The following is an 11,842-nucleotide window of genomic DNA, read 5'->3' as shown; positions in this document are numbered from 1 at the left end:
TGCGTTCATCAAGATTATTATTAAATCAATTATAGTTAGATATATTATGAAATGGTATGCATGCCGTCAACTTTCGATGTAATAAAAGATTGTCTTTTCAAAAACGAATGCAATGTTTGTAAAATGTATCATATAGAGGTTAAGTACCTCGCAATGAAATCAACTGTTGTGAATCGTTTATAATCGATATGGACTTCGTTCGGATGGATTAGGACGGGTCATTTCATTTAGTAGCAATATTCTTCCAATATGTAAAGTTTTCAGTTGCAATTGTTCTATTTTCAAGTAATATTCGTTTAAATAAATAAGTGCGAAGACAAAAGGCGAAAACGAAGATTTGAAGGCGCAAACGTCCAAAAAGCTCAAATGTACAAGATACAATTCAAATGGTTCAATTTATTGATAAGAAACGTCTAAAAATGACAAGAGTACAAGTTGTGAAACGCAAAGTACAATATATTAAATTGTACGAAAAGGCGTTCGAAAATCCGGAACCGAGACATGAACCAACTATCAACGCCCGACGCAACGGACCAAAAATTACAAGTCAACTATGCACAAGAATATAATATAATATATAAATAATTATATAAAATTATATATATATATATATATATATATATATATATATATATATATATATATATATATATATATTATATTATATTATATAATAAAAACGTCGACAAGCAAATGGCCAAAAGTTGGTGAGCTGGAGTGCGTCACTTCGTGATCTCGGAGCTGGAAGGCACAAATGCTTCGCGATCTCGGAGCAGTCATTTCAGAAAATGCCTATAAAAGGCCACGAAATCTGCCGAGTTCTTTGCACCATATCAAACTCTCTATCTCTGTAATATATATATATATATATAATATTTATTTATATAATATAAATTAGTTTAGTTTTATATTAGTTAGTTTAGTTAATGTAACGGTTAATTATGGGTTTTGAAGTCGAAGTTCTCTCCGTGTAACACTACGCGATAAATAATCAATGTAAGCTATGTTCTCCTTTTTAAATTAATGTCTCGTAACTAAGTTATTATTATGCTTATTTAAGTCGAAGTAATCATGATGTTGGGCTAAATATTAAAAGACGGGGTTATTGGGTTTTGGACCATAATTGGGGTTTGGACAAAAGATCGACACTTGTAGAAATTAGACTATGGGCTATTAATGGGCTTTATATTAAATTAACGATACCTCATTAATTTAATATAAAGGTTATGATTTGATGTATCTATATATAACCACATACGCTTAATCGGACACGATGGACGGGATATTTATAAGTACGAATTATTGTTCATTTGACCGGACACGGGAATGGATTAATAGTTACTGGACTCATTAAAACAGGGGTGTATTACATTCAAGGATAATTGGTGTAATTGTTAACAAAATATTAAAACCTTGGATTACACACAGTCGATAACCTGGTGTATTCATTAAACAAAGTATTAAGACCTTGTTACAGTTCGAATCCCCAATTAGTTGGAATATTTGACTTCGGGTATAAGGTTAATTTGGCGAAGACCCTCGCACTTTATAATTATGACCGATGGACTATTATGGCAAAACCAGATGGACTTATCGAATAATCCAGGACAAAGGACAATTAACCCAGGGTAATAAATTAAAATCAAAACGTCAAACATCATGAGTACGGAAATTTGAATAAGCATAATATATTTTATTTTATATTTTCTCGTACTTTTATTTATTTTGTCATTTTAATTATTGTTATTTATTTTATCGTTAGTTAAATATCGTCATTTACTTTACGCTTCGCTTAAAATATAAAATCGACAAACCGGTCATTAAACGGTAAACCCCCTTTTATATATTATTACTATATATAATATATTTTGTACAAATATAATTGTTTAAAAATATAGTGTAAAATAAGTCGTCTCCCTATGGAATGAACCAGACTTACTAAAAACTATACTACTCTACGATTAGGTACACTGCCTATAGTGTTGTAGCAAGGTTTAGGTATATCCCATTTGTAAATAAATAATTAAAACTTGTGTTATTTGTAACGTATTTCGTAATAAAAATATATAACTATTTCGTACCCCCACGCTACATCATCAAACTCCCAGAACATTTGGAGTATGCTTATCTCCAAGGAACGTCACAATTACCCGTCATAATTTCATCAAAACTTTCTGATGACGAAAAGGGTAGGTTAATGTCTGTTTTAAAAACCCACAAAAAGGCAATTGCCTGGAAAACAACTGATATTCCTGGGATTAACCCTGCTTATTGTACTCATAAAATCCTAATGGAAGAAGATTTTAAACCCGTGGTACAAAGGGAATGGAGGTTAAACCCTAACATGAAAGAAGTTGTCAAAAAGGAGGTCATCAAATTACTTGATGCGGGGTTAATTTACCCTATATCCGATAGCCCGTGGGTAAGTCCTGTACAAGTAGTACCCAAGAAAGGGGGTACGACTGTTATTCTAAATGATAAAGACGAACTCGTTCCTACAAGAACAGTCACTGGATGGAGAGTCTGTATAGACTATCGTCGTCTAAACGACGCCACAAGGAAAGATCATTTCCCGCTACCATTTATCGACCAAATGCTAGAACGTTTGGCGGGAAAAGATTACTACTGTTTCCTTGATGGATTCTCCGGTTATTTTCAAATTCCAATTGATCCAAAAGACCAAGACAAGACCACATTTACTTGTCCATTTGGTACTTTTGCCTACCGACGAATGCCATTCGGATTATGCAATGCACCAGGTACCTTCCAAAGGTGTATGATGGCAATTTTTCATGACATGATTGAAGAAAGTATAGAAGTCTTTATGGATGATTTCTCTGTTTTTGGAAACTCCTTCAACTCATGTCTCTCAAACCTTGAACGAATGCTAATTTGTTGTGAAGAATCAAATCTAGTTTTAAACTGGGAGAAATGCCACTTCATGGTGAAGGAAGGCATTGTTTTAGGACACAAGATTTCTTGAGTTGGAATGGAAGTAGACAAAGCTAAGATCGATGTTATTTCAAAACTTCCTCCTCCAACTAATGTTAAGGGAATTCGTAGTTTCCTTGGTCATGCGGGATTCTATAGGCGATTCATAAAGGACTTTTCAAAAATCGCTCGACCCATGACTAAACTTCTTGAGAAAGACTGTACATTCTATTTCAACGATGAATGTGTAAATGCTTTCTCCATTCTGAAAGAGAAACTTATGAATGCACCCATTATGGTATCACCCAACTGGTCCAAACCTTTCGAGCTAATGTGTGATGCTAGTGATTTCGCGCTGGGAGCTGTTTTAGGTCAACGTCAAGATAAAAAATTTCAACCAATCTACTATGCAAGTAAAACACTTACAAGAGCTCAGTTAAATTACACAACTACCGAGAAGGAGCTTCTTGCAGTAGTTTTTGCTTTTGATAAGTTTAGATCTTACCTAGTGTTATCTAAAACAATTGTTTATACCGATCATTCAGCCTTAAAGTACTTATTCAAAAAGCAAGATGCTAAACCTAGACTCATTCGTTGGATTCTTCTCCTACAAGAATTCGACATTGAAATCAAGGACAAAAAAGGTGCTGAAAATCTCGCTGCGGATCACTTGTCCCGTCTTGAAAATCCTAACTTAAAAACACTCGACGAATCTGTTATTCACGATACTTTTCCAGACGAGTTCCTAATGAAAATTGAAACGGAAGAAGAAATTCCATGGTTTGCGGACTTTGCCAATTATCTAGCCGCAGGAATTCTTGTTAAAAATCAAACTTATCAGCAAAAGAAGAAATTTTTCGCTGATCTGAAGTTTTACTTCTGGGAAAGCCCTAATCTCTTTCGTATAGGAGCAGATCAAGTTATTCGTCGATGTGTATATGGAAAAGAAGCTAAACAAATTCTAGAGCACTGTCATGAAGGACCGGCTGGTGGACATTTCAGACCAAGTTATACAGCTAAGAAGGTCTTTAACTCAGGTTTTTACTGGCCTACAATTTTCAAAGATGCACACAATATGGTAAAAACCTGTGACGCTTGTCAAAGATCTGGAAATATCTCCAAGAGAGATGAAATGCCACAACAAAGCATCCTAGTATGCGAAGTATTTAACATTTGGGGTATTGACTTCATGGGTCCATTCCCAACTTCTAACAAATGCAAATACATTCTCGTAGCAGTCGATTACGTTTCTAAATGGGCTGAAGCAAAAGCCCTACCCACTAACGATGCTCGAGTTGTTGTCAGCTTTCTTAAAAACCTTTTCTCACGTTTCGGGCTTCCAAAAGCATTAATCAGTGATCATGAAACTCATTTTACAAATCAATTACTCGAGAAAGTACTTAAAAAGTACGGAGTTAATCATCGTTTCTCAACTTATTACCACCCTCAAACGAGTGGCCAAGTTGAAAACACAAATCGAGGTCTTAAACGAATTTTAGAAAGAACGGTTAAGAATAATCCAAAAATCTGGCATCGAAAGCTAGATGATGCGCTGTGGGCATTTAGAACCGCATTCAAAATGCCCATTGGTACCACTCCTTTCAGATTAATATATGGTAAGGCGTGTCATCTACCTGTCGAGGTTGAACACAAAGCGTATTGGGCACTAAAAGAATGTAATACAGACCTTGTGGAAGCCGGAGAAAATCGATTCTTACAATTGCATGAATTAGACGAGCTAAGACTTCAAGCATATGAAAACTCGAGATCTTACAAAGAGAAAACTAAGAAATGGCACGATGCTCGCTTAAAAGAGAAGAAAACATTTGAACCAGGGGACAAAGTTCTAGTTTTTCAATCACGTTTTAAGTTTTCACCTGGGAAACTTAAGTCCCGATGGACGGGACCGTATGAAGTAAAACACGCATTTCCATCTGGATATGTAAAGTTATATGGCAAGAATGGTGGTACTTTTAATGTGAATGCTCATAGACTTAAATTCTATTATGAAGGGTTCAACAACACTGAAAGAGATGACATCACATTCTATCCTAAAGACAAATGAATACAGGGTAATTTTAGCTAACCACTCACCTTCTTAAAACGTTTCAAAATATTTCGAGAGTGGAGCTCGATTGGTCTTTCCCTAGCAGACACTAAAGAACTAGTCTTCTCCCTCCATTCTGAATTTTTTTTTTAAAGTTTTGTATGAAATTAATATGCTTTTTAAATTTAAGTTTTGTGTGAATTTAAAAACAAAATTTACTTTATTTCATTAAGTTTAAAAAAAATGATTTCTAAAATTCGTCGTGAGTTGAACACTAGGTCGTAGAACCGAAATTGCTTTACCCAAGGACGGGGCAAAAAATTTTGTTATCATTATTTTAATATTATTGATCTAAAGTATGCCAAAAATATTATATGAATGTGTGGTAATATACCAAACTTCAAAAATATGTATATATGTTTGTAGTTTATATTATGTAAGGGTAAAAGACGCATTTTCAAATACTAGTATTAAGTTCAGCAAAAGCAACCAATTTTTGACGAAACATGTGAAAATATGACGGAAATTTTAGGATGACGGTCAAATCAACTTCAACAGATTAAACAAATTTCGCAAGTTACGGCTTTTTAGCTAAAGATGTTTTAATCCCTTTCTATTCTAATTGCCCTCGTGAATTTTATCTTGTCTGATTTCATTGTAAATGAGGGCATTGCATGATCTTAAGTGTGGGGAGGAATTATAAATTCTCTCGGGTTTATACACTTGGCTTATTTTCTAAATTTTGTTAAAAATTTAAAATTTTTTAACTAAATGAATTCAAATCTTGTTTAATATGTTTATGAATGATAAAACTAGGTATTAATACCGAAATTATTTTTACCTCAAGGAGAACATAAACTGAGAAACTACCAAATTTATGAATTTATTTGATTAAATCAGGAATAAAAAGATCCAAGAAAAAAGCCAAGTATGGGGAGATTTGTTAATATATAAGAACTGTTATCACATGTTTGTGCGAAGTTTATTGCAGGTACTTTTGCTTTAGACTGTATAAATTTGTTTTACCCATTAAATTGTAACATAAATGAAAGAAAAGATGGATCTACACGATGAATCAATTCCATCATTAAAATGAAGTAAAGTCTTCAGAAAAAGAAACGCGCTTCTTGATTTAGGTCAAGAAGTTGTCGTCCAGACCAGTTGTAGAGTCTACGAAAAACTTTGAAAAGTTTTCTCGAAAATCAGCTGGAAATCCACGGACCTCAGCATCAAACAGGGTCGCCAAGTGGTCAGACTTATCCTAACCATTAGAGGATCTATCTCGTAAAATGGGGAGGGCGCCGTGCAAATTAGCTTGATAAGACTAATGAATCAGACCCCCAAAAAGGATAATCTCCTAAAAGATTAAAAATTAGCTTTTAAGCCTGATATTACTCAATCCTTGAGATTGACCTTAAAGATTGAGAATTACAAACTCATGGAATTCAATGATATCTAAACTCGAGCTTGAACGAGAAAATATTTTGATCAAATTAAAACCAATTTGTTTTCTGAAAACCTATTTTTCAATGCGTTCATTACCATTGAACGTAAAATCCTAAGAATTCATCAGAATTCATTAGGTCACCTGAACCAAATCGGGTGTCAACCGTAAGAACGGTGGTTGCATAGCATGGTCGAAGACAGGACCTTGTGCCAGACCAAAAAATTATAGGGTGATCTTTGCTATTTCGCCTACAAAGGATAGTAATTGCATCCGACACGTTTTTGGACCATGATCATCTGCATGTCATTAGACATTGCCTTAACAGTTGCTTGTTCAACGCTTTCCTTTACAACTGGACGGTAGTTTGCCGAAAGGTAATATACAGGACAAGTAAACTGGACTTGTGCTTTCCTAATACAAGGTTAGCAAGTGGGTGACACAAAACCGCAAGTTTTGAGCTAAAATTTAAAAATCTGAAACCCACAAAATCCACAAAAACATTTTGCAAACACCGGTGAAGGGTTATTCCGGAAAACTTGTCTAGGGTAAAAGCTAGCATGAATTTTCAAAAAGATCAAATATTTTCATAAAGATCCAATTTCCTTAAAAGGATCTAAATTTTCATAGTCATGTGGGACTGTAAACCACAATGTTACTATCATTGTTCATACCGCCGTACCAAAATCACAGATGTATAAAGTGTGAAAATAAAGAAGTGATTTGTGTGAAGTTTGTTTTTATTTCAAGTTCTATATTGCTTGAGGACAAGCAACGTTCAAGTGTAGGGATATTTGATATTACTCCAAACGAACATATAATTAGTCGCAATATCGTTCCATTATGTAATGTTTTTAATTGTAATTTCCTTATTTTTAGTTGAAATCGTTTAAATAAATAAGTGCGAAGACGAAAGACGCAAATTGCTCAAAAATGAAGATTTAAAGACGAAAATGAAGATTTGAAAGACGAAAACGTCAAAAATGCTCAAACGTACAAGTTACACTCCAAGTGGTTTAATTTATTGATGACTAACGTCTAAAAATTGACAAGAGTACAAGTTGCAAAACGTAAAGTACAAGATATCTTACCGTACGAGAAGACGTTCGAAAATCCGGAACCGAGACATAAACCGAGCATCAACGTACAAGTCAACGGAGCTAAAATTACAAGTCAACTATGCACAAGAATATAATATAATATAATATATATATATAATTCATAATAAAAATATAATTTAATAATAAATAATAATAATAAATTATAATTAATATCACAAGTGAACATGAAAGCCGCCGGACATATACACATTTCATTGAATCAACTTGCATTTTTAAAATGAATTACCCATCATTCAACTTTGCTACAGTTGTTTTCAATTCCTATAAAGAAGACACGGAGCAAGCATGAAGACACACCAATTCACAGTTTCAATAATTATCTTTCTCTCAATTTTCATATTTCATATTTTAGTTCTAAAGTAGTAGTTTGGGTATAATTCAAGTTTACGGGTATTGTAGTACTGCTTTTCTACCATTTCAAATTATTGTAAGTCTCCGCGTCCCAACTTTGTTATTATATTTAAGTATCGTTATTATCGTTGTTATTACTATTATTATTATTATTATTATTATTATTGTTGTTATTTTTATTATTATCGTAATATTTATTATTATCGTCGTTATTATCGTTATTTATTTTCATTATTGTTATCATTTATTATTATTATTATTATTATTGTACCCATGTCCACTTTTTATAATTTATATTTTTATACCGTTATAATGTCCAACTAAAAACCCACAGTGGTAACTAAAATGTAGAACTTCTGGACGAATGGATTGAACCATATTATAATATTATGATGTAACTTTGACTATTTTTAACATTGAGTTTAATCACCGACCCATTGTTATATAATTTAATATTTTCACCCCTATCATATAATTTATTAAATTGATAAGCGAAAGTTAATTAAATTTACATAAATTGTGCTTCAACACCTCAGTGATCTAGACGGACATATGGACAAATTATTGACAACAATTTAGAAGTGTGATCCGGTGGTTTGGGTAATATTATAGTTTATATAATCGTGTAATTATAAAAAGGGAAACCGTTATAATTTTGGTATTAGCAAAAGTTAAAACCAGATTAAATCTCAATTTGAATAGTCGGGGTATAATTTAATTCGCTAAAACGAGATCTAACGAAAGTTAGATTTAATTTTAGTTAATTAAATCTTTATAAATCGAAAGATAAAATATAAGGATATATATTAAAATATCGTAATCGGACTTAAAAACAATCCATAATCCAGAGGGGACATATTTTAGTAGCCACTACTTTACTCTATTTTAAATCTCATCAATTTCACTTTTTACTACACAGATAAATTTTATTTACTTTTACCATATTACTTTTTACCATATTGTAAACTTTAATTACTTTTTACTATTTTACTATATTGCCATGAAAAATCTTATTTCTCTACTTTTTACAAATTAGTATAAATTGTAGTTTTATTTAGTTTCATTAATTTAGTTATTTCGTTTTAGTTAAATTTAAATTGCATTTAGTTATAATTATAGCCTAATCCAAAACCCCTAATTTTAATAGTTTAACTTTTAGCAATTAAAACACCTGAAAACTCCATTTCCCTGTGGAACGAACCGGATTTACCAAATAAAATATTACTATACGGATAGGACAAAGTTTCCTATATGTGTGAAATCAATCCGAAATCATAAAAAAGCCATATATTCACAACCAATTCGTGTAATTAAAAAAAATTCAAATCCATTCAAAATAAAAGGACACGATCACGCACATCAACTTTTTGGCGCCGCTGCCGGGGAAATTTGGCAGTTAAATAAATAGATAATTTTTCTGATTCGTAGTAATAGTTGGATTTGTATGTGGACTGGGTTATTGGAGCCAAACAGTACCCAATTATATTGGGACCAAACGAATCCTGCCCCTCTACTGCATCTTTTGGCTATTCGAAACGTGGGCAAAATCAGAAGGAAAATCTGTTTGTTTAAAGGTTTTTATCATTGTTTTTATGTTATTCGATCCTTTCGTGAAAATTCATTTTCAAGAAAGTTCAATGTTTTTACACTTAGTGAATAAATCCTTCAAGACTACATACAATTTAGTAATTGTATGACCCGTTCAGAAAATCCTAAACTCGTTGCACTTAATCCAGAACCTGAAAGAGGCATGATCAAAAGATTAAAACAGGAAAAACAAAAAAAATTAGGTAGTACTAGTAAACCGAAAACACCGAAAAATATCAAAAAACAAGTAGGAAACACTAGTGATCAACCAGAAATCAAAACTGAACCTGAAATCATCGTCATTAAAGAAGAAATGGCTGAAGTAACACCTGATCCAAATGATCTACCAATGTGGAATACCAGACAAACTGCTCCCCTTCTCGCTCTTGCACCTATAAGAAGACCCTAAATTGAGGCTGAAAACTGGGAAGTCAAGGGGCAATTTATGCACATGGTACGTGAGAACCAATTCGACGGAAGACTTAATAATAATCCGATAGAACATCTAGAAGCTTTTGAAGATTTATGTGAACTATATAAAAACAAAGATGTTTCTTCAGATGCATTTAAGTTAAGAACTTTTCCATACTCATTAATCGGAGACGCAAAAGCATGGTTGAAAGCATCAAAACCTGATTCTATCACAACTTTCAATGAATTAAGAGATAAATTCATTACCCGATTTTTTCCACCGGCAAAAGCCGAAAGACTTAGAACTGAAATCACCACTTTTAAACAAAAGTCAGATGAAACTCTTTATGATGCATGTGAAAGATTAAAAAGAATGTTACGAAATTGTCCGCAACACGGATTGCAAAAAGGGCAAATAGTACAAACTTTTTATCGTGGTATTGATGAACATACTCGTGGTATATTAGATTCCTCCGCTGGAGGAGTATTTATGTGCAAATCACCAAATCAAGCGTATGACATGTTAGAAGACATGTCAGTTCATACTTTTGAATGGACACCGTCTAGAGATCAACAACCTAGAAGGACGGTGGCAAGCCTTGAAGAAAATGAAGACAACAACACAACCATAGCTTCACTGTCGAATCAATTCAAAAAGTATGGAAGAGAAATAGATAAACTAAATTCAACAGTTTTAGCATTGCAAGTAGGCTGTGAAATTTGTGGCAACCACATTTCACGAAAGATTGTGATATCAATGATCGGCCAATGATCAACACTTCAGGCAAATGGTGTTCATGTTCCTTCATACTCTTAGAATAAACAAGTATGTCGTCAATGAACACAATTACCGACTTGTCCAACATAGGTTGGCACACTCGGTTCATAAGATCCATGAATGCCGCCGGTGAATTCGTAAGACCAAAAGGCATAACTACGAACTCAAAATGCCCATAACGCGTTCGAAAAGCCGTTTTCTCTATGTCTTCCTCACGGACCCGTACTAGATGATAGCCGGACCGTAAGTCAATCTTAGAAATATACGTTGCACCTTGGAGTTGGTTAAACAAATCGTCAATCCTAGAAAATGGATAACGATTCTTGATCGTCACTTTGTTCAACTCCCGATAATCGATGCACATCCGCATACTACCGTCTTTCTTCTTCACAAATAAAACCGGAGCACCCCATGGCGAGGAACTCGGTCGAATAAAACCCTTTTCAAGCAACTCTTGGGTTTGATTTAACAACTCTTTCATTTCCGTCGGTGCTAAACGATAAGGAGTTTTAGCAATGGGGGTAGCCCCCGGAACTAACTCAATGCGAAATTCAACTTGTCTTTCCGCCGGAACACCCGGTAACTCATCCGAAAAAACGTCTTCAAATTTGTTAACCATCGAAATTTCACGAATGGGTGGTGGCTCATCACGAGTATCAACTACATGGGCAAGAAAAGCCATGCCACCACTAACAAGGAAACGACGTGCCCGTACATAAGTGCATATCGGCACACGTCTTCTTCACTTATCACCATGAATAATTAACTCTCCCCCACTTGGGGTCTTCACAAGAATGAATTTATCATGGCATGCAATATCGGCTCTATAACGATCGAGCTAATCCATACCAACAATAATATCAAAATCACCCAAAGTCATCAGAATGAGATCGATCTTAAACGTTTCGGTACCAAACACAACATTACAATTATTACAAACATCAACCCCTAGCACCGTCTTACCATCCGCTATTTCGACTTCTACCAGATGACTTAACTTAGCTAGCGGTTTGTTAAGCTTAGACAAAAATCGAGGCGACACAAAAGACAAATTAGCACCGCTATCAAATAATATCCTTGCCGGATTAGAGTTAACCATGAAAGTACCTGAGACAACTTCATTGGAATGCTTGGCCTCATCATTGGTCATCAAATAATTTCGCCCCTTTGCC

General features: G+C 33.9%; 1 non-coding gene across 1 annotated transcript; it reads right to left on the bottom strand.

The window, feature by feature from the left end:
- Window positions 1–10,187: 10,187 nt before the first annotated feature.
- LOC139846344 (small nucleolar RNA R71) lies at window positions 10,188–10,294 on the bottom strand. The gene has a single exon (XR_011759058.1). It is a non-coding gene; the product is annotated as a small nucleolar RNA R71 (small nucleolar RNA).
- Window positions 10,295–11,842: the final 1,548 nt, after the last annotated feature.

This window comes from Rutidosis leptorrhynchoides, chromosome 4 (genome assembly GCF_046630445.1).
Source record: "Rutidosis leptorrhynchoides isolate AG116_Rl617_1_P2 chromosome 4, CSIRO_AGI_Rlap_v1, whole genome shotgun sequence".
NCBI lineage: Eukaryota > Viridiplantae > Streptophyta > Magnoliopsida > Asterales > Asteraceae > Rutidosis > Rutidosis leptorrhynchoides.
The sequence above is the reverse complement of the archived record's forward strand: the minus strand, read 5'-3'. Positions and strand labels throughout refer to the sequence as shown.